Source organism: Podarcis pityusensis (assembly GCF_964106645.2).
Source record: "Podarcis pityusensis genome assembly, chromosome: 7".
Taxonomy (NCBI): domain Eukaryota; kingdom Metazoa; phylum Chordata; class Lepidosauria; order Squamata; family Lacertidae; genus Podarcis; species Podarcis pityusensis.
Window position 1 is genome coordinate 60,866,086 of NC_138031.1, and position 24,810 is coordinate 60,890,895.

At 42.7% G+C, this 24,810-nt stretch overlaps 1 long non-coding RNA gene across 1 annotated transcript in view; it reads right to left on the reverse strand.

Moving 5' to 3' along the window:
• The window catches only part of LOC308482323, a 176,466-nt gene that overhangs the window by 137,968 nt on the left and 13,688 nt on the right, over nucleotides 1-24,810 (reverse strand). The gene's annotated exons all lie outside the window — the stretch shown is intronic.

Consider the following 24,810-nt stretch of genomic DNA (forward strand, 5'->3'; position numbering starts at 1 on the left):
TGAGCCGTTTAAGGCTTTATAGTCCAAACCAGCACTTTGAACCGGGCCTGGAAACTAACTGGCAGCCGGTGTAGTCAGGCCAGGATCAGTGTAATATACTCAAATTGTCTTGCCCTGGTGAGTAACCTGGCCACTAAATTCTGCAGCAGCTGAAACTTCCGAACTATCTTCAAAGGCAACTGCACATAGAGTTGCAGTAAACTGACCTAGAAGTTAGCAAAGCATAGGCAACAGAAATTAGACTACCCTGTCCAAATAGGGGTACAGCTGGGCCACCAGCCGAAGCTGATGGAAGGCAGTCCACGCCACCGAGGCCACCTGAGCCTCAAGCAACAGCAAAGGATTCAGGAGTACCGCTAAACTATTCACCCCACTGGGGACACCTCTACATAATGAAGAGAGTGTAGCTTTCAAATAGCCACGCACCACTCCCATTTTTTTAAAAAAATATATATTCTGGATCTCTCATTCATGCATCTGAAGAGTTATTTAGTCCACACATTTACTGTTCTGAGCATGACAGAACAGAAAGCATTAAAATGTTGTGCCTATTTGATTGAAGGTTTACATCTTCACCAACTGGGAACAGTATTAGAATTTTGTAAAAATCCCCTGGTACTTAAACAATTCCCTCCAGAAATCCTGTCTTTTTAGAAACTCTGAAAATATCTGCTTATTCAATCCATCACTGTAAACAGCAGATGATTTTCTTCTTTCCATTTCCAAAGATCATATGGAAGCAATTGCAAGAATGTAAATGTGAACAACAAGGGACAAAGCAGAATTTCAAATATGCCCTATTGATTATTTGGAGAGACCATGTTTCAGAAATGCAACTCATAATAGATGTTGCTAGGGAAAAAATGTGTAAGCTGCAATGGGAACTTGTTGAAGGGTGGGGTATAAATCTCTGAACTTAACAAAAAGAATCATATGGTGGCTCCAGTCCTTCCTGGAGGATCAATCCAAGAAGGTGGTGATGGGGAAGTTCTGTTATGCTCCATGGTTACTGGCTTATTGGGGAATAATTCTTTTTAACATCTGTAAAACTGCAGAGGGAGATCATCTGGAAGACTGGGCTATGATAACACTAATATGGGGATCACATTTGGTTCTACCTCTCTTTTCCATCTGCAAAAGGCAGGAGGCTGTGGGACTTTTGAACTGGTTTTAGGGTGGATAAGGGTGAGCAAGCTGAAACCAATCAGATAAAGCCATGGACTGGGAAATCAGCCCAAGTGGATAGAGGTGTGCACTTGATCATGGATGAGGCTGTACTGTTTCTTTTCCAAGCTCACAGCTTTGTGGTTCTCCAGGAGAGCACAGTCTATGGAAGTGCAGGTGGCATTGAAGGCTAGCAGTGCCATCTATCAACTTAGGTGGCTACTCCACCCGTCAGACCTAGCCATGCGCTTGTTACATCTAGGCTAGACTACTGTGATGCTCTCTGTGTGCGGCTGCCTTTGAAGATGGTTTGGAAACTTAAGTGGGTATAAAGAAATTTAGTTGGTGGGGTGGCAGCCAATCAGTTATGGAATTCACTCCTCAATGAACTACACCTGGCCTCTTCTGTGCAAGGCTCTAACGGAACTTTAAAAAGCTCAAGTATCCTAGCTAGGTTTCCCATACCTGGGCCCAACTTTCTTGCCACTAGGCCACCTGTTCTCCACTGAAAAAGTGTTTCCTCCAAAAGGTCACCAGAGTTCTGTTACAACTAAACATTCCATGTGATGTGTGTGTATGTTCCAACTAACTACCGCGTTCCCGTCATTCATTGAAGCTGCGATAAGCATTATCCGCATGTCTAATTCTGCATTATGAAAAAAGCTTCTAAAATATGAGACAATCCTTAAAACACGCAACATCTGGCAAACTGTGCGCTAGCTAGGAATTGAGGAATTTGACCTTTAATATGTTTTTCATGTATGAGTATCCCTAAGGTTTATACTGAACTATATAGATTATATATTAAAGATTTGAAACCTCTTGGTAACCTGTAAGTTGCTTGGAACACCCAATTTATTTTTACCAGGCTCCTTCCCAAATGAGAATAAAGAATTCAGCTTTTCAGATTTTAAAGGCTCTCCTCTCAAATTGGAACACATCAAAACTGCTTCCTGAAAATGTTGGGGAATAGTTGCACTGTGTTCCCATGTACTCTTTGGAGACCGTCACAATGCATCATTATTAGGTCACTTGTAAGACAAATGCCTGGAGGGAAGTATGAAATGAATTGAGTTTTGTAGATTTAAATTATTGTGTGGGATCATTCTGGTTTTAATATATACCCAGGGGAGGTCTCCTAGAGGAACATGGGGACTTTATAATAAGAATCATTCCTTGGCTAGAGATCTTTATCTCATTATAGAAATAATTCACCAGGGTGGGTGGGTGCGTGCACCCTGAGAAAAAGCGGAGTTACAATGAAAGGAAAACTTCCAAGGCTGCCAGATGAAATATCTTCATGGAGCCGTGTACAGAGATGGTCAGCCAAGATAAATAGGCTAGGGAGGTTAACTGGTTTAGCATCAGACAGGCCTAGCAGGCAACACCCAGGAGGTCATTAAGATCAGAATCTGGGTACATAAATATATACACATTGGGCAATGCGTAGATATTGGTCACAATACAGAAATGGAGGCATGGGAACAATTGTGGAATATGGATATACAATTATTTTACAGCATGCTATGGAATAAGAGAAAATTATATGAAAAAGTTATAAAGATGGTACCTAACACCTTGTAGGTTGGCAAAAATGTATGAATCAAAATTAAATAAATGTTGGAAATGTAAAGAGAAAGATGTGGTGGTCTTGCAATAAGGTCAAAGCTTAGTGGGAAATGATATATAAAGAACTGGGGGGAAAACCCAGAAGCTTTTCTTTTGGGGATAATGGGATCAGAGCTGACTGCGTTCTGGGAGACAAAAGACAAACAAGTGAAATCTTCAATGATACATTGGGCAATAGATATTGGTCACAATATAGAAATGGAGGCATGGGAACGATTGTGGAATATGGATACAAAATTTGCCGCAAGCTATGGTATAAGGTATAGGGCGGGCTGGTGTGGAGGACTCCCTGGTCCTGAATAGGGTAACTGTGCCCCTGAAGGACCAGGTGCGTAGCCTGGGAGTCATTTTGGACTCACAGCTGTCCATGGAGGCGCAGGTCAATTCTGTATCCAGGGCAGCTGTCTACCAACTCCACCTGGTACGCAGGCTGAGACCCTACCTGCCCGCGGACTGTCTCGCCAGAGTGGTGCATGCTCTAGTTATCTCCCGCTTGGACTACTGCAATGTGCTCTACGTGGGGCTACCTTTGAAGGTGACTCGGAAACTACAGCTAATCCAGAATGCGGCAGCTAGACTGGTGACTGGGGGCGGCCGCCGAGACCACATAACACCGGTCTTGAAAGACCTACACTGGCTCCCAGTACGTCACAATTCAAAGTGCTGGTGTTGACCTTTAAAGCCCTAAACGGCCTCGGCCCAGTATACCTGAAGGAGCGTCTCCACCCCCATCGTTCTGCCCGGACGCTGGGTCCAGCACCGAGGGCCTTCTGGAGGTTCCCTCATTGCGAGAAGCAAAGCTACAGGGAACCAGGCAGAGGGCCTTCTCGGTAGTGGCGCCCGCCCTGTGGAACACCCTCCCATCAGATGTCAAAACGATAAACAACTACCTGACATTCAGAAGACATCTTAAGGCAGCCCTGTTCAGGGAAGTTTTTAATGTATGATATTTTAGTGTTTTTTGGTTTCTATGGAAGCCGCCCAGAGTGGCTGGGGAAACCCAGCCAGATGGGTGGGGTACAAATAATAAATTATTATTATTATTATTATTATTATTAGAGAAAATTGTATGAAAATGTTATATAGATGATACCTAACACCTAGTAGATTGGCAAAAATGAATAAATCAAAATGAAATATGTGTTGGAAATGTAAAGAGAAAGAAGGTACCTTCTTCCATATGTGGTGGTCTTGCAATAAGGTTAAAGCCTAGTGGGAAATGATATATAAAGAACTGAAAAAGATGTTTAAGATAACATTTGTAAAAAACAACAACCAGAAGCTTTTCTTTTGGAGATAATGGGATCAGAGCTGCCTGCATCCTGGCCGTCAAGCTAACTGATGTGTGTCTATGCCTAAATAATGGAAATCATAATGTTTATCTGAAGTCTAGGACTTTGCAGTAACCCTCATTCTAGAAGAAAGGAAAGCCTCCCATGACTGCATTCTGGGATGTTATTCAAGAACTGAAAGATGTACAGTTTGTGCATAACTGTCATAATGTTACTTTATGATATACATGTCAAAAGCTTCACTACGACTGAATCTATGACATCAGTGGAAATCAGTGGGAGAGATTTTCCAGTTTTTGCCAGAAAGTTCATGTGGCGACTGGAATAGAGCTTCAGATGTTCATTTTCATTTGAGTGTTCATTAGGTTAGCAAAGCATCCCTTTCTATCAGGGATTTCTGAGCTACTCCGACACACTCCAGAGACATGTCCTGCCCAGATCTCATGAAGAGTGCAATGTGATGAGTGTGGTGCAGACCTTGCTTGCTTCTTATAGTTTTTGAAATAATGTCACAGGAAATGAATTTCAATTCCTTTAAATGCAATTAGATTTGACAAGATTTCTCATGGTGAAAGACTAGGTTACAACACATGGTAAAGTTCTCATTCAGTTCATGAAGCCGTAGGTAGCTCTTCATAGTACAAATTAAATTAATCAAAATGGGTAAAAAGCTAATGATCCACTTGGGAGCAAAATTAGCTCCTTAATGAAAGAAATGGAGTTAAGAAAATTATAATAGAATGTTAGCAGATGTGCCCTTTGGAAATTATAAATTTGCAAAAACAGATCCCCTTATGTAGATTAGTTGAATTATCACTAAATTTCACCCTGGAGATGTGACGTGAACATATGCATTAGGATCTGTTCAGAGATGTGACCATTTCCACTGTTGATAGGCCCAAATTTCTGAACAGAAATTATTCTGAGTTAAAGGCTGCCTATGAAGAAAGAGTAATTGCTTGTTTTCATTTTTCCAGGGTGGTTTGTGTATGGTACACATCATTAGGGATTAGCCCTCAGGTAGCCACAGTGCAAATTTACTAGTTTTACACAGGTGACTGTATTTGGTAATAGATGTAGGAGCCGGTGGTGAGTCACGCTGCTGAAGCAACCTAAGAGAATAAGCCCCCCGAGGAACCTGAGCGATTTCTGCCCAATAGCCTTGCTAAGCGCAGGAGGAAAACTTCTCCTGTGGTGATTTCAGCTCGAGTAAAAAAGGCAAGCGGCAAAAGAACGTTCCGAAAGGCTAAGCTTGCTGGTGCTCCACTAAGGCTTGGAAGAAGGCTCCAGGTTCCACAAGGCTCCGAGGATTCCAGCGAGCGGAAGGATCACCTAAACCAAACCGCGTCGTCTCCAGGGTGAAAAGGGGCAAGCCAGGGCTTCCCCGACCTTAAGTGGCCTTTCTAAGGCCCGCCCCTGCCGCCAGCCAATTGGCTGGCGCCACAGGGGATGCTAATTGGGGGAATCCCTGCCTCCCGCGAGGCTGGCGCCAGCCTCGGGAGAGCGAGAGTGGGCGGGGTCGTGATCCCACAACCCCCCCTCCTCCTGACGATCGGAAGGGGCATTAGGGATTAGCCCTCAGGTAGCCACAGTGCAAATTTACTAGTTTTACACAGGTGACTGTATTTGGTAATAGATGTAGCATTCAAAATTATAACACAGGTGCTGTTAACACCCCTCCAATTGGTTTTATATGAGCAAGGAACATATATGGCACAAGGGGAAACATATTATGGAACTGTATATGTGAATAATGAAAATGTACGACTGGTGTGATTCCCTGATCCATCCACATCATATAACTGGCGGTAGAAAATTAATTTGTAAAGCAAGGGAAAGCAGTGATATTCTGCCCTACAATTCTGAGGAAGGGAAAATTGGTGGGTACTCTGCCAGGTGAAAAGTTGCAGGCTGTACAAATAGTTCGTTGCCATTAAAAGGCTGAGGGGGACCACAAGGTATTTGTCTCAGCCATGCCAGTAAAGTGGCTCAAGAAAAGGAGGCAGGCTGGCAGGGAGCCAGGCTTGCAGCAGGGATGCCCATCCATGAGGGCAGCAGATCCCAAGGTAGATCTTTACCCACCCCCTTGTTTCTGATGTACATCGTCATTCACCACTTCTTCCCTGGTGGTGGCCCGGGGTGTGTGTGGACAGATGCCATTTTGTTGTTCATCTCAGGTACCACAATGTTTGGGCTGGCCTTGACTTATGTAGGACAATATTATATCATATTTTTGAAAGCATTTTTACTCAGAAGTAAGTCCCACTGAGTTCAATAGGGCTTACTCTCTGGAATGTGCCTGATCATTAACACAGTTTCCATTATTATTATTATTATTATTAATAATAATACAGTCATAATACTTCATAGAATTTCTCAAATGACCTATTACTCTCTGAGGAGATATACTTAATATTGAATGAAAGCCAGATATACACAGAGAGAATTTTACTACTTGGAGAGACTAACTATTTTCCAGTCTTTTTCAAACTCCTTTTTATGCCCTTAAAGAACAAATGTGTTGAGGCGTGTGTGTGTGTGAGAGAGAGAGAGAGAGTGTTTGTACGCAAACACACATGTGTGGGGTGTGTGGGGGTCTTTGCCCAGGACGACAGAAAACCTAGTTTCGGCCCTGAACAGGGCCCATCCACTCCTTCACCCCCCCCCCACATGCTCCAGAAGGTCTCCCAACCCTCCCAAGCAGATTTTGGAAGATGTGCAGGAGACTAGAAATGTGGCGGTGGCCAGGAGGGGGGGCAGATCAGAGAAACTAAAAGTCCTATTGTGCAACTGACTTTCCATTGTTAAAGTGGACAGACATTATTGGATGCTGCCCTGAGCAAAGCCTAGATAAATAACTATGTTTCTGACATGCATAGAATTGCAGTTCCATGGTGCAACACTATCCATGCAGTGATATTTGAGCTTATCAAGGGGACCATATTTTCCAATAAAAATAAACATTTTGAGGAAAGTGGAAGTTCTGAAGTTGAACGTCTCTGAAATTTCCTGAATCCAGGCAATATTGCCCTTGTTTCCTACAGTCACACTGAAAGGATAAACACACAATGCAATGCTTGTTACTTGTCTGGTATTTCCCCCTTTTACTGCCACTCAGTAAACGTCTGTAAAGAACTGTGTTTTATTTTGGGATGTTTCTTCATCTTAGAGTCTCTTTTTATTGTTTATTGGAAGTTTCGTCTGCTGTTTGGATTTTAAAACCAATAAATGATTATACAGATTCAGAAGTCTATTAAATGTTTTAAGTAGTTTAAGTAGTGGAGTAGAAGGAATGTATTTTATTAAAATCAACACTGTTTCCTAGAAATCAATGGACCACAGAGACAAAGCCTTTTGGATTCAGTCTGAACAAATAAATTACCATGTTGGCAAACCATTCCCGGTTTCTGTTTGTTTGCTGCTTTATCTTTTGTGGTTTTTATTAGTGCATTTATTTAATATGCCATTTATTATGTTTGTTATATGAATTGGTTTTTAACAGCCTGGATGGTGGGAGATGCATTTCCAAAACATCTGGAGGGTACCAGGGTTGAGCAAGGCCTTCTTTGTAACATCCACACAAGCACTCCCTGCACAAAAGGGATTGTGAAGTACAGCAAGTCCACTAAATATAGAAAAGATTGTTGGAGCATGAACGGAAAGTAAAGAGTTACTAGCGCTTCTCTGGCAATGCTTGCAAAAGTGCTAGAGGAGCCTGTGCAGTACTCTAACAGGCCAGCTCTATAGCAGTTCTCAAGATGTTGCTTATGCAAGAAGAATAAGGTTTTTGGATTGAGGGCAGGATTCCTAATTCAATCTGCAGTTCAGTCCACAGCTTCAGAAACCAAACAGTCCACTGGATGTTACTCCTTTGAGTCCGAAGTGACCCAACCCAGTTTGTGTGGGCATTGGAGCTCCAACCATCACAAGGTTTACAGTGGCCCCACAAGCAAACCTCCCCCTTCCCTCAAAATCAACGCCGTGCTCCCCTCTCCAGCAATATTCTTACGTGGGTACCTTCTCCAGTCTTCACTTGCAACCTCCAGGGTCACATCAGCAGCTACACTTACACTAAATGATGGGAAAGGCAAGGCTAGCTGAGCTATAAGCAGCGGTCCAAGTTTAAGGTGTCCAAGATGAGCTTAGTGAGGTCACAACTGCACAGAAGCAACAGAGTTGTTCCAATGGGGCAGCATGCCCACCCACCAAGGTTTTATAGATGTAGCAAGGTGTGCTCGTATGCAACACTCTCATGCCCTGCAAGACGGCTGAGAATGCAGATACTCACTGTGTTAGGGAGGAGGCATCTATTCCCAGTGATGGGAGTGCTGCCAGGGCAACCAGGCTGTGTGCTCCTATTCTGACTCCAGTTCCTCCATTCCTAGTGGTGGGCTGATGCTCTTCCTGGATTTCACTGCTGTGCTTTTTTCCCTAGGAAGGAAAACAGGAGATGAGGGTCCTGCTTCCCCAGCTGGGCACCCAAATCAGGGGAGGGAAAGTACAAGCCTCCTCCATCCCCTGTTCCCCAGTGATCCTCCTGTTCCCTCTCCTTGTCCTTCTTTCTCTACCACTCCATTCTTGAGCCCAGCGATGCCTCAGGACCCAAGACAATACCACAGGAAAAGTAATAGGCCTTAGAGCAGTTGGGAGAGAGACATAGGAGAGGGGATTCCACCTAGTCAATGCGATATAGCATCTGGATGCTGAAGGTTCTGTAGTTTGTTTCTGGAAGAGTGCATTAAAAGCAATCCATAGACGGTAGCTCTACCTCAGTGATATTAACATACCTGTTGGGTACAATGTTCCCAGGCTGTTGGGGGCATCATAGTCAATGGGGCACATATGTTCATTTCTGTGGTAGAAATGTCTGCAGTTAGTTAGGTTTTTAGGATGTGGTACACTAGGATGGGGACGCAGGTGGCGCTGTGGGTTAAACCACAGAGCCTAGGACTTGCCGATCAGAAGGTTGGCGGTTTGAATCCCTGTGACAGGGTGAGCTCCCATTGCTTGGTCCCTGCTCCTGCCAACCTAGCAGTTTGAAAGCACGTCAAAGTGCAAGTAGATAAATAGGTACCACTCTGGCAGGAAGGTAAATGGCATTTCCGTGCGCTGCTCCGGTTCACCAGAAGCGGCTTAGTCATGTTGGCCACATGACCCGGAAGCTGTACGCCGGCTCCCTCGGCCAATAAAGCGAGATGAGCGCCGCAACCCCAGAGTCGGTCACGACTAGACCTAATGGTCAGGGGTTCTTTTACCTTTACCTTTACACTAGGATGAGAGGGAGTGTTGTAGGACTTGATTAGTTACATGGTAGTTCCTGCCAGACATGTCATTATACAACTGTGGCAGAACAACAGGACTTTTATTATAGACCTCTCATACAATGAACGCTGGAAAATTCTTATTGCAGAGAAGCATAAGCATCAAGTCCCTGCCACCAGACACCAAGCTAAGCAGGATACCATTATTATTTTTTTCCTTTTTCAGAATGGAGCTTTACTTTTCATATTAGTAAGACATAGTATATTTCCAGCTCAATATATGGCAATTTGGAAAAATAATTAATGATTCAAGTGTTTGGAGAATCAGAATGAACTAATGTTGTGATGGCTTATGTCTACCTGTCTGACAAATATGATCATAGTCTTCTATATTTGACCAGAAGGATAAATATTATTTTAGCTCAGCTGTTGTGCCACTGCAGTTGCTAGGCCCCTGAAAGGGAATAGTTTTAAAAAAAAAAAAAATTATTGGCATTTCTGTTTGATACATGCATCAAATAAATTAAGGGGCGGAAATCTCCCTAGAATTTTCGTAAAAGTACTTCCCACTTCAGAGGCAAATTATGGCTGATGTTGCTTGTGGTGACCTTGGAAAGCAAAAAAAAATGCATCCAGATTTATGATGTAATGTTTGCATTACATTTTTTCTTCTCCAACCGAGGTTCTTCTTAGGATTGACATCATTCTGAAACCACTTAGGTTGTTTCTCATTATTCTCTCTCTCTTGAATTCTGGTGCCTTCTGACAACTTTGATATCTTTGATCTGACATTCTCTTGTAAACTATTTACATATTGCCTGCTGACAATCAAATGCTTTTAAAAGATAGGAATTAGGTTTGATTGTCAGCAACCAATGTGTAAATAGTTTGCAAGAAACTGTCAGATCTAGAATATAAAAGTTGTCTGAAGGTACCAGAATTCAAGAGAGAGAGAACAATGAGAAACAACCTAAGTGGTTTCAGAATGATGTCAATCTTAACAAGAACCTGGGATGGTAAAGAGAAAATGTAATGCAAATGTTACATAATAAATCTGGATGCAATGAACCAAGAGAAGGAGTACATTTTAAGTGGAACAGTAATTCACAGCAAGCGGACCAGAAAAAGAAATTTGCTCCTGGGGTTATTTTAGTAAAACCCTTGCAACCATTAGGACAATGTATGACTCTTGTATAAAAGCCAAATAGGATAGTGGAGTGAATAAGGGAATAGAATATAAATCAGAAGAAATGATAATGTTACTGCACAAGGCACTTCACATCTTCATTGGGAATGCTGCACTCAAGTCTTTCTCCCCTCTCCTGCAAAGGACATGAATACCATGGAGTGAGGTCAACTGAGGACTGACTAAAACATTTCAGATTTAAGGAAGGTTTCCTGCTAGTGAAACGATGCTTTTCTCACCAGAGAAGACAGGATTTTTGTGGTGACTAAATAAAAGTACCCAGGAAGTAAAAAGGTCAGGCTGGCTCAGTCTCTCTGAGATTAGTCCCTGTCCCACTTTTCCCTGATGAATGGTTTTGATAAATTACTAGTCTTGTACTGTGTCAAAGCAAATGCCTACATCTCTCAAGGCTGAATCTTAGCTATCTGTCCCCTGCCTGCCAATCCAGCTGTGGATATATAACCGAGTCACCAAGTCATTTGCTTTAGTCTTCATGCAAACTTGATGCCTGCATAGCACTTAAAGGATCTCTTTTGAATGTTTTCTTCCTCATATACTCCATCTTAAGACTTTCACCAGATGCAGCCATGGGTGGCTTGAGCACCAGCCAGTATTTTCTCACTCTCTGTCCTCCTTCCCTTGTGTTTTTGTTACCATCCAATCTGAGTAAGAGTTCTGAAGAACTCAAAAGCTAGCATACTATTTTGTGACATTTTGGTTGGCCTAATAAAGGTATTGCCTCATACATTTTTCTTATGCAATGGCCTGGTGCGCACATAATGCTAAGCCATGGTTTGTTCACACTATGATTTGTTTAATAAACCGTAAGTTACCCACAGTTGCCCACAGACACCACCCTACCAAGTCTTTCTTTTTCTAGTCTTCTGGATAGAGACGTTAAAGTTTTGTAATTCAGTGGGTGTGGAAGGCCCTGTTGCTCTCATGGCATGTGACATTGGCTCCAGAGCTAGTTTTCTGTGTTGAAGATTCTGTAGCATGCCCTTCACACCCACCGTATAAATGAATTGGGCTGCAAGCCTTAAAATCAGCTTCACCTTGCTCTACTTTTAGAAGTGAAGCAGGTGATGACAGGGAACAGGGCCTTCTCTGCTGTGGTACCCTTAGAATTCCCTCTACAAAGACTTTTTTCCTCATGAAGTTGATTGCACCTGCACCCCTGGTACAATTTTTGTTTTGTTTTCAATGTCAGACACAAACATCATATTTATCCAGGGTTTTAATCCATTTTACTCAGTGCTGGTTGTTTTATTCTGTTGTGTTTTTTACTGTTTAACTGCAATAAAACAAAAAAGGTATTCCTATGATTATCATCATTGCATGAGGAAATCTAATTCTCCATTGTAAATCCCTGTTCTAGACTCCTGCTTATTGTGGGCATATTTCATACACTACCCAAAGAGCTCTAGATTTATTTCTTTTATTTATTTCAGTTAAGAATTGCTTGCCACAAAACATCCCAAAGCAATTTAAAAATAAAAATCAAGTCCAATATAGATACAGACTGGGATAAAAATCTCTGCTTTAAAAGTCTTGTTGGACAAAGGTCTTCTGTGGGCTCCAAAAAGGTAATAGAGATGGCATCTGTTTTGTATGTTACAGGAAGGAATTCCAAAGGGTAGGTTTTGCCACAGTAAAGACTGCTTCCTGCATTGTGGGGAATGGACCTCTTGATAAGCTTGTGTTTGCAGGAGATGATGTACTGCAGAGTGAAGTGGTCAACTGCATAGAATAGTGTTGAGATTGTATTCTAAGTATTCTGATCTCAATCTGCATAAGGTATCTTAAATTTTGCCTGGCAGCTAACTGGCAGCCAGTGCAAACTTTTCAGCATCAGCAATGTAACACGGTGCCAATATTCTGGCCCAGCGAACACTCACGCCACTGCATTTTGTACTAACTGCAGTTTCTGGGCCAGCCTCTGGGGAGCCCCACAAAGACGATATTTCAGTAATCCAATGCAGACGATAAAGGGATCCCTACTATACTTAGCATTTGTGGTTTACTTTTAAATAGTTGTGCTCCCACGCAGGGCCAAGCATAAAGTTGGCACCTCAGTTGTATACATTTTTAAAGCAGTACAAATATTATGGCACAAATCTGCTTCCTTTGAGAACTCAGGGTTTGAATAAGCGCATGTCAAAATATCTGTGCATAACCTGACACTTCCTTCCTTATAGGTATGAATGACTGTGTTTGGAGACTGCATGAATGAAAAGAGCATTGGAGCCTGCCAAATCTATAGCCACTTTGAAGGGACTGCATTTTTTCTTTTTTGGGGTGGAAAAATGTCAATATTTTTTCAAGGTGACTATAGGGAAATGAAGTTCAAACTTTGCACACTTCGGGTAAGAACAATATAGGACCCTCCTAACAATACAGCAGAATACATACCTGTATGATAAACCTCCACAACACAGCCAGGCAGTTCCTGCTGAGATTTAAGAAAAATGGGCTGCAGATACAATCAACTTCATGAGAAAAAAGACAGGAAATAGGAAGTAGAACAGTGATGGCTACGTTTTGCTAAGTGTGCCATGAATCAAGTTCAGTCTATGAGACAATGTTACTCTGCTGTGCTGTACAGTGCGAATACAGCCCCCTGCACCTCGGAGCGTTGCATTTATGTATTTATTGCTCCAGCTCCAGTTAGCCAGGTGGTCTAGGAAGTATGTTCTAATGGTGCTTAAATGTGGCTTATAAATGGTTTTAATTAATTGCGAATCCTCAAGATGGGAGCGATACTAGCCTACCTTATGTGTATGCTGCAAGGATTATTGAGATAATGTACATTAAGTGCTTTGAGCACTGGAAATGAACTATTTTTATCTTAAGTAGGGAAAGAGGAGTCTTTCATTTGTTTACTTTTCAGATTCCAAACTTTTCCCAAGGTTGTAATACAAGATATAATGCATTTAGAAATGTGTACATTGAGATAAAACACACAATTTAAATACATATTTTGTGATAATACATATTTAACTACTCATTACTGTAGGTTTTTCTTCTTCCCAAAAACAGATTTATGTGGAGACAGCACAATATGGATTTATGAATGAACATGTACAAAATTGACATGGGATGGAAATAGACTGACCTGTCCACACCAATGCAAAGCATTCTGTCACAGACATCCCTTGTTTTAAATGCATAATCCTTGTTCAGAAGTATCCCAGACTATAATAGTGCCTCATAGATCAAATAATTCCTGCCTTGTTAAACAATCACTCCCCCAGGAATGGAAATATTAAACCTAACGTAGAAAAGAGTAATCACACTGAAAGGACAGAAGAGGGTGGTCATGTTTCCTTTCAGAGAACAGCCCTCTGTTTGAAGTATTTCTTCCTAACTCACCTTTGGGCAATCATTGTCCCTGCCTAGCTTGCCTTGCAGGGTTCTTGGGGGGATAAAACAAGGAGGAACTGCATACACCACCTTGTGATCTTTGGAGGAAAGTTGGGCTATAAATGTGATACAATAATATGTGAAGACTTCATTGGTCCAGTTCTGGTTTAAATACAAAGAACGTTAAGAAGGCAGAGGGCAGAGCCCTTTCAGGTGCCTATACAAAAAGACGCTGGATGCATTGCAACTATCCTCCTGCGCCTTCTTCTCCTACCAACCCTTTCCTCAGGAGTCACCTTGAAAAGCGAAAAGCAACACAGGCTCTTTTCATTGTCAGCTGCAAACCCTGAAACCTCTTGCATGTGCCGGAAGATGCCCTTCTCAACAGAGGCCTAACAGCCATTGCCAACAGCTGCTTACTTCCCTAATCTTTCCCTCCCTGCAGATTTTCCATCTCAAGCCAATTTTGCACCTGATGGGAAGAAGTTTTGTGCTCTTTTTTCTTTTAAGGCTCTCTCTCTCTTTGAGACACAAACATAAGGACGCTTCCCATCCCAAAGCTCTCCAAGGGAGAGGAAAAAAGACACACACTCCGCCCAATCAGCTATCATGCTCCGAGCACAGCCCGCCTCTGACAGCCTCTTTTCTAACTGGCTGTTGCCTGTTGCTAACCCACGTGACCGCCTCGCGCCTCACGCCGCCCGTCTGTCTGTCTCCCAGAGCCAAGGCTTTGCGTGGTGCATGCAGCCCGCTTGCTCTCCTGCGGCTGTCTGTGGGCGCCGCCAGCCAGCCTCCACTCAATGTTGGGAGAAGTTCAGGCGTTTGGTCTCACTCGCACAATACCTGATTTAGCCCTTGCAAAAGCACACCGCCGCGGGGAAGCTGCTGTGCTCCTTGTGGACGGAAGATGGCACTGGAGGACCTCCTTGGTTCAACCAACCGAGGTGGTTTCCCTCCGCCCCTCCCACGCCACTCCGTGTTTCTGTATATTTATTTATTTATTTTTAGTTTAGCCCCTTAATAATAAAATCGCAGGGTCGACTCATTCATTCATGCCACTTCTCCCTCTTAATATGCTTGGAGATGGGCGCGAACCAGCTGTGCAAAACATCCTTGAACGCTGGGAAAGTTTTTATTCGGAATCTGAATCCAGGTGTACCATCGCTCTGTACCTGCAACGCAATCGCCGAGGAAGTTAGTTCAGACAGTCTCCTGACTTAAAACAAGCTTTATTTTTCTTTGTTTGAGTGGCATCCTCTTGGCTCCGTAGCTCTGAAACCCATGGACACAACCCCTGGTTCTGACCGTGTGAATTTAGCTACCTGTTGGGGTCAGAATCTCCCCTAAAAGTTAAAAACGGTGCACCTGCATCTAGCTTTGCTCCAGGGCAGACAAATAGCAGGGGTGACTAAGGGTGCTTATGCTCAGCTTCGCTTTTTCTTGACATTCTTGTTAGTTACATTATATATTTTAATAGAACTTTTTGTGTGCAAGAAAGGTTTTTAAGCACGCTCTGCCACTATTTTTCCTTTTTAAAAAATAGATGTTTTTCTGAAAAAGGCAGATCTCACCACAGTTAAGTATGTTGATTTTTGTAAGCTGTTTTGAATTTCCCTTTCTATCCCTTTATTAGTTTACATTTTTTAATGCATTCTGTATTATTTTATAGAAAATAATATTTTATAGAAAATAATATTTTATAGAAAATAATAAATACACAAATAATGTTCTGGTAAGCTGCAGTTTAGGCCTGGGTGAACAGAAAGACCTTCTTCACCTGGCCTCAAAAAGACCTTCTTCTTCTTTGGCGATCACTCGTAGCCGAGTAAGATTGTCTTTCGTAAACAAACACTGTTTTAACAATGAGTCTGTAAGTGACTGTGGAGGCCAGTTCTGGATCCACATGCCCTTCCACAGTGGGGACATTGGTTTCCGGGCGGGAGTTGATCACGGTGTCAGGTGAATCTCCCTGCCAAGGCTATTCCTTAACCTGGGTGTCAGTACTAAAAGGTCTCATTCCTTGGTTATTTGCCTCCATTCTTCATTTGGTGGGGGTCTGGAAATAGGGTTTGGAAAATCTTTAAGGTTCAGAGATGGCCTTTCTGGTAGCCTGATCTTACGCCTTTTGTGGTTTTAAAGATTAAAACCAGCACCTTCTACTGCACCTGGAAACAGACTGAAGCCAGTGCAGCTGCGAAAGCAAAAGTGTACTATGGTCAAACTGTCCGGTGCCAGGTTCTGTTCACTGATCATAATGTCATTGCAAGACAGTTAGTTGTCTTTTTAAGAGCTGTTGGCTGCTACAGCTTTGGGGAGACTGTGGTTCCATGGGAGCTTCTGGCTGGAGTCTTCAGGTGTCAGTCCAGAGAGGTGCTGGCAGAATGGCATCCTTCTGTGTTGAGCTTCCAAGGCAGTGAAGACTCTCATTCTTCCCCCAGATCCATAGCATTGTCCTCCGAGGAGGAGGAGGAATCAGACCAGGTCATATCTTGACACCATTATCAGCACTCGTTAGAGATGGCTATAGGGCCAACACTGTCATCTGCTTGCTCTGTCATGCAGCCAGATTATTATTATTTTTTCATTCCACATGGAAATGATAACCACTTTCCTCTTCCTCGCTGCTGAAATTCAATCTGGCCACAGAACAAAGTGTTCAGACAGCCTCGTGGCCAGTGCCAGTTGAGCACTGAGCTCACTGTGCAATCAGGACCAATTTTCAGTTGCACAGATCAACCATTAGTGAATTATGAATGCTGCCTAAAGCTTTAATAAAACAGCTGGTTTCCAGGCTAAAAGAAGCATTAGATAATTACATACAACATTCATTAAAGGTGCATCTTACGGTCTGACCCTGACTATAATTCCTCACAAACCTACACTGTGCAAATGTAAATTAATTTTTTAAAAGGTAGTGTGGGAAGGTGAAAGATTAAACCCCATAATATTGTACAACTTTAAAATGTGATTGGATGAAAATAGACAAAGGTGTCTAAAAGTCATCGTCTGTGCCATCCATCACAATTATGAGCAAAATGAAAACTCAGTTAGTGCCACTTCTTTATCATAAATGCCACTTAAAAGCAGAGTCATAGAATCATAGAACTGTAGAGTTGGAAGGGACCACAAGGGTCATCTCGTCTAGCTCCCTGCAATGCAGGAATCTTTTGCCCAAGGTGGGGCTCAAATCCATGACCCTCGGATTAACAGTCTTATGCTCTACCAACTAACCTATAGCAAGTTCATTTTATTTATTGACATAAGTATAAGCCACACTTTACATAAGAATACAGCAAGGTGGTACAGAACATACAAAATCACAGTAACTTCGACCAAACATCAGTAAAAGGATAGATAAAAGCTGGTCAGGGAAAATAAATTCATGTTTCTATTTCCTTATTTATATATGAATAAATATTTTGACTGCTGAGTGTGATCCCTACATGCAGGTCAGAGGAGCATTCACAGAACAATGCACACCTGGTATTAAGCACATGATGAGACCCCAAGGATAGGAATGTGCCTTCTTATGCATCTTGCAATGTACAAGGGAATCTACATTCACATTTACTGTCTCAGGTGTCCATTTCTTCACAGTTTGTCGTGCAGGCTATAGGTGGATTGCCACTTACATGTTTACTTCAGATAGTGGCTATTAAAGCATTAATTGTATGTCACAGAGGGCAGTCTCTAACAGACACATCATGCTAGCGCTTGGATTTGTGATCAGCAACTTCTACCCATCCACCGCATTGTAGTAAATAATGTTTGTAGTGATGTTCCATCTGCATCACTCACAACGTTGCACGCTAATGCTCAACCCATGTTTGTGAACGAGCCTGCATGGCAAACGCATTCATGACCACAGGTAGTGGCTGACTACAAGCAGAGATCCTAAGGCTGTTTCTTTCCCTGTCACACCAGACAAAGACAGATTAATACCAGAATGTTCAGCACAGAAAGACTTCTGAAGAACCTTCAGGCAATATTTAATACTGCACCTGCCATAAGTCATATTATACCAGAAATAATAGTAGTAAACAAAACAGGCAAGTCCTATCAGCCAAAGACTAGGAATACGCATGGTTCCTGAGGCTGCTGTAATCATATGTACCATAGTGTGGCTGCAAAAGAAATAAACCAGAAATGAACATGGCTACCCACTCATCACTTGTCTGGAAGGTCACATAAAATCATAGGCTAGCTAGTCCAAATCATTGCCAGTGCAGGAAATTCACTGCTACCCCGTCCTTGATAGGTGCTTAAATGATTCCATGTTAGATGGTTACCAAAATATGTACCGACTGTTCATATTAAGCTGATGCTAAGCTGGTTTTGGAGGCCACAGAAATGCTCCTGAGACTTTCATGATCATTTACACGCATTCTGTCACAATGCTCCCTGTGGACATTATTGGAAACATTTGAACACCACAAGTAGAATTTTGGGATTAGTAAAGGTAAAGGGACCCCTGACCATTAGGTCCAGTCGTGACCGACTCTGGGGTTGCGGCGCTCATCTCGCTTTATTGGCCGAGGGAGCCGGCATACAGCTTCTGGGTCATGTGGCCAGCATGACTAAGCCGCTTCTGGCGAACCAGAGCAGCGCACGGAAACGCAATTTACCTTCCCGCCGGAGCGGTACCTATTTATCTACTTGCACTTTGATGTGCTTTTGAACTGCTAGGTTGGCAGGAGCAGGGACCGAGCAACAGGAGCTCACCCTGTTGCAGGGATTCAAACCGCTGACCTTCTGATTGGCAAGTCCTAGGCTCTGTGGTTTAACCCACAGCACCACCAGTGTCCCTTGAATTTTGGCATTATATAATCTCAAATTATCATTTTATTATTGGGTAAAATATTCTAAAATCTGATTTCACTGATCACTACCACAACTCTCTGGAATGAGTTGCTAATATTCGTTAGCTAAGAGGAGAGTCATTGCCCCAGGGATACCAAATAAGTCCAAGCCTGAGCTGCTGTTTCAATTTGCCAGACTTTCCAGATCCAAGACCAAAGCTCTATTTACTGGGCTAGTCTGGCTCTGTTCTACTAGTAATACAGATATAAGTTCCTGTTTATTGCAGGATGTATTTGCTGAATGACCATTTGCGCTGCTCAGTAATCTCTGCATATCCTGCAGGTAAATCCTCTGGGCTCAATATCTGTTAAATAAATCCATTCAAGTGAATAAACACTCCACAGACCTATTACTGAAATATAATTTACCTCATTGGAAAACAGAGAGATTCATTGACTTGCACACTACCATCCCCATTTTTAAACAACTACTGGGGAGAAATATGCTGCAGCATGCAAGTTCCATGAGCGCATTATAACTCATGCTATTCTGGTGTCATTCGTATTGCTTCCAGTTCTTTTGCCATTGATCAACAGTGGATATGTCCACATAGTAGTTCCCCCACTCCATGCACCTAATCCCCACATGGCAATACCCTGTTTGTCTGCTTGGCAGGTTAAGGGGAGCCAGGAACCTACGGGGCAGACAGTAAACACAGTGGGCAAATACATCAAAACGTGCTCAACGGAGTCTTTTATTTCTAGCGCTGCTTCCCAGTCTTCTGGATTTTGTGTTTAGGCACTAGACAGGGAGTCATGGAACCTCCAGTGAGGACCTGTTTTAGAGCCAGTGCTGAGAGTTAGAAGGAACAGCCAGTATAACTTACCAAACCAATTTAATGTAGTTCTAGAAAAACATTTCATCCACATTTAAGAACCAGGCCAGTGGGAATAAGGTCTAAGTATGCACAGCCTACATCTAATAGGTGAGCAGAATCACTTCATGTTCCAGGAGTGCCTTCCCTGCCTCCAAGCACTCCAGACATCTACATGGTTGGGTTCAACAATTGCATAGAGGCCTACTACCTGCTGCCTTGTGGGACATCTTTAGGAGAAGAAACATCTAAGGAAGGAACCTGGAGTGGAGTCCCTAAGATGGTTGGATGGCATCTTGTACACTTCCTTATGGCAACTCCTGCAGCCAAGCTGTTGCCAAATGTATTGCTCTGCTTTCCTTTGGACCACATCAGCGAGACCAGGGGGCGGGGGGAGTCTTGTCATCCTGGCAGCAAAGCCCTCCATAGACATAGCCCAAGCTTGTGCCCCAGGGACGTCACTTCGGTGTAGCTAACATGGGAGGCAGCAGTTATGAGTTACCCGTCTCTGCAGCTACAGAAGGCGCTGTGATTCTTAGCGGTTTGACTTCACCCCTGGAGGCACACTCCATTGACTCTCAAAGCAGACGGATGCCAACAAATAGGGCTTACATGTCCAACAACTGTAGGCCCCCACATATAATCATTTCCCGAAGTGTATTTAGGTTAATGACCTTTTATCTCTATATACATATTAATTAATATACTTTCTACTTCTACTATATATTTTGGAAAGTTGTTTATCTGTCCATCTGTTCTCTATGCATTTGGACATATGTTTGCCTAGGGTTGGGTGTCATTTTGAATCAAGATGGCGGAACATTTCAAAGCTGCATTGATTTGGACACCACTTAAGATATTGTAACTATACAATCCTCTTGAGAGGACCTGGCACTCTGTAAAGCAAATGTTGCAGAGGAGGAGGCTGTGTCAGTGGACAATGAGACAAAAAAACAGGAGGATTCAGGGCCTTCAGGGGTCACAGCACCCCAACTTCAACTGCAAGACGCAGAAGTTCCCAGCAGAGAATTAGAGGTGAACGTTGAGTCTTTCTGCTTGCCAAATGGAACAATCTTCACTTTCCTCTCCCACATTTGTGTTCCAGTATTCCTTTTCCAGAGTGGATGGGGGATGCAGGAGGAAGGGGGGGGGAGCCTTGTTGTGCTAGTGATGTCCTTCTGGCCCTATATCTCCACTGTTCCTGACTCTGACCCACTTTACTGTTTCCCACTATTATTATTTTTTACCAATTAATTTTTATTAGTTTTCCAAATTGTAAACAAATTAATTTGAATTTAACACCAATTTTAAAATTGACTTCCTGCCCCCCTCCAAGATGCTTCTTTCCCCTCTCTCCTTTGCTGCTCACAATAAAATACTTTTTCTTCATTTCTAATACTTTCCCATCCCGTTTCCCCGCTATTTCCATGTGTCTCAGAATTATGGCCACATAAATTTGTTGGTCTTTGAGGCACGGGTTGGGTTTGCTTTTTGTAAACTTTCCGGATAATCCCATTCTTTTGCGCAGAAATCTCTTGGGAGAAATACTTTCAGAAATGGATAATTGCAAGGAGGAAAAGTTAAGGATAGCCATAAGGATCAATTAGCTGAGACCACATGAAAAGTAATGGCTCAGTTGGGGAGTTAAAACAGATTCTCCATCCACATTCTGCTTGCTGGTTTTGCATTGCTAACAGATACAGCAAGGAAGTTTCTCCCATTTCAAGCAAGAACAATTCCTACTCCAGCAACAGAGTCTCCTACTTTACCCTCCCCCATTCTCTGACATGTCAATGAGGAGACACCGAAGGCCAGCTGTGTATTAAATCAACTTGAGCTTAGTAATGTGGTAAAGCAGCAGTGCAGATCAGCCTTGGGCCATCAGCCGTCTTCTGTGCAGCTCAGTTCACAAGAGTGAATTCATTAATGAACCCAAATTCATTTGGTTGCTATTTACTGCATCCTATTTACCTGTAATGTGGCTAAATTCATGGGAATTTAAGCAATATAAGATGATCAAATTTTCGCTCCAGTTTACCTTGATGGAGTTGCTCTGCTCTGCAAGCTGAAGCATATTTTATGTCTTTGTGATTATGCTTGTTTGTTGGCTACATATTAAAAGGTTATCGGGTTTGAGGGCCATCAGTGCCTTCAAAGAACCGTTGTAGTCTGGCAAAAGTCGCTTCCCTTCTTCTGCCTAGAGTGTTTGCTGAAAATCCCAGCAAAATCTCCAGGGGTGAACTCACTGGAAGATAATATGCTTACATATTTGTAAAAGAGAAATGAAATACAGTATGAGAGAGTGTAGCTGAACTTCGCCAAAATGAAAGCTCAACAACTTTTGTGTCTGGACTTTCACTTTTTGAAATATGACAACCCTAAGAGTGGTCATAGACATAGAAGCCAACTTCTAGGGGCCGAGGTTCCATCAGCCCCCTCCCCCCATAAAATATTTGTGGGGGCCAGGCCCCCCAAAGTTGATGGACATTGCCATTCAAATAGTGTGCATGTGTCACATCTTGGGATTGATTGTGCAGGGTGGGGCTTAACTGCCCCCCCAATGTTTTATTCAAGTTGACACCTGGTCATAGCACCCCCACATCCCACAATCTTTCTGCAATTATAGCAAAAGACTCCAGTGTTTTACCTGTGATTCCTGACTTCAGTAGCCAGGGCAAGGGACACATTTTGACTTCTTTAAATGTTGTTCCAGGCTGCAGTCCATTTAGCGAATTTTTAAAATTTCATCGCAAACTACTGAGTGTCAAGCATGTGCCAGCTACAAAAAGGTAAAGGGACCCCTGACCATTAGGTCCAGTCATGGCCGACTCTGGGGTTGTGGCGCTCATCTCACTTTATTGGCCAAGGGAACCGGCATACAGCTTCTGGGTCATGTGGCCAGCATGACTAAGCCACTTCCGTTTACCTTCCCGCCGCAGCGGTACCTATTTATCTACTTGCACTTTGACGTGCTTTCAAACGGCTAGGTTGGCAGGAGCAGGGACCGAGCAACGGGAGCTCACCCCGTGGTGGGGATTCAAACTGCCGACCTTCTGATTGGCAGGTCCTAGGCTCTGTGGTTTAACCCACAGCGCCACCCGCGTCCCTATGTGCCAGCTATATAGTCCTGTCCTTTTCTGTTCGTAGCCCAGCCCCATGTTTGTTTTTATAGTTACACTAGTCTATATGCTACAGTTGTGTAACAAAATACAGATATGTAGCAGATGCCAACGATGCTTATTGTCTGTGATCAAATGAACATTTATGTTGATTGTGAGGGGTGATAGAGAGTGTTGGCCTAGGAAGTGGTAGACGAGGGTTCAAGCCCCTATTCAGCCGTGAAGATCACTGGGTGACCTGTGGCCAGCCACCACCTCTCAGCCTAACCTACCTCTCATGGTTGTGGGATTTAAATGAGGAGAGGGAGAACCATGGATGCTACCTTGGTTCCTTGGAGAATAAGGTGAAAAATAAATGTGGGAATGAACTGTCAGAAATGCAGTTTGCTTTCCCACTGTTAAGTCCTGTTTTAAGAGAAGGAGGCATTGCAGCCCCAAGCAGGTGCCTAATATAGGTGCCTAATATTTTGTGTCTTTGACATTCACATTCTCTGAGCGTGGTAAAGAGATGTTTGGAGCTGACACTTAACAAAGATGTGGCCTATTCACACAGTACAATACTTGACGCATCTACTCCCAGGTAACTGTTTTGATATAAAGTAGCTTTTAGTGACCAAGAACTTGTCATCAACAAATAAATGAATCCCATGCATTCATAATCTGCTCGGGGACAATATGTCAAAGGAAGAGAGCTACCCCAGTGCATAAATTAGTCTGTGCAAATCATTCACTGCTCTAATTAACAGGAGTTGTGTACTCCGCTTCCTCTGCAGCCTGTTAACAATCTGCCCCTAAGGGCAAGTGGCACCAAGAAATGCATCGTTTTATTTTTAAATATGTTTCAGTACATGACAGCATTAAAAAAACCTGAAAGAAAAGAATGGATGGAGGGGGGTCACACAATCCTACAGCCACCCATGAGCAGATTCAATGTCAAAACATCATCAATCTGATAAGTCCATAGAATAATAGAATTGTAGATTCTGAAGGGACCACAAGGGTCTTTTAGTCCAACCCCTGCAATGTAGAAAACTTTTACCCATCTTGGGACTTGAACTCACAACCCTGAGATTGAAATCTAACTTCACTTCTAGTGGAAATATATAAAAATCCATTGCAAGAAGATATTCTGGGGCTTGTTTTTGCAGTGATGCAAATGTTATCCAGGACTATACACGCCTTGGTCACTAGCCTCTGAATAATCAAGTGAAGTAATCATCTCTAACTACTATCTCAACTAGTTCTGTCACTTGGCCAAACGTATCTCTCAGCCATATGAAGAAGAATGCTTAAGCTTGCAAGGGGAAGAGAACAAAGGAACGGATGTTATTTATGGAGGATTTTCAAAAGTGGGGAGACCCAGTCCTCAGACTCCCTTTGCTTATATCACTTACAATTTGGGAGTCATCAACTTTCCATCAGTTTGACTTCATTCCCAAAGGCACACTCCTCCATTGTCTCCCAAGACAGAAGGATGCCAACTTAATCCATTCTACAGATAGTGCACTAGTAATTTCAATAAACAAGGCAAAAACATTAAGAGAAAACATGGCTCGGGCTAAAGGGCAAGTGCATCCAACTTTTGATTCTCAGTTTGCATCCATGTGGTCTTCTCAGACTGCCAGTCTGCCTTTGGTTTTTAATTGTTTTGTTTTACATACAGCATTGCTATGTCTATACACTAATCTGGTAGCTGAATAGTTACTATGTACATGACAAGCCATGTGGCAAATTTAATTCCCCATAAAACCTCACCCTATGATTATACACCAATGCCATCTTTTTCTGGTGTTCTTTGACTTCTCAGCCTGCTTGAAAATATACTCACATGCTTCCTGTTTCTTTGGCTGCTTTCAGCAGACTAGAATTCCGTTTCTTCTCTTCAACCAAAGAGAGTGAAAATGTCTAGCTGAGATTAATAAAAAGAGTACAAAGGGGAGAATCATTTCTGTCTCCCTGCAGCCTTATTGGGGGATTGGGAGAACCCAAAGTCACAGCATATTGGAAGGGGGGAAATAGGGAGAAGAAAGGCAAGAAAGGAAAGCATTATTTGAAAGAATCAAAATTATTTAAAAGGTGTCCGTTTACAGTACTCTGGAAGACATCAAAACAGATCAGATTT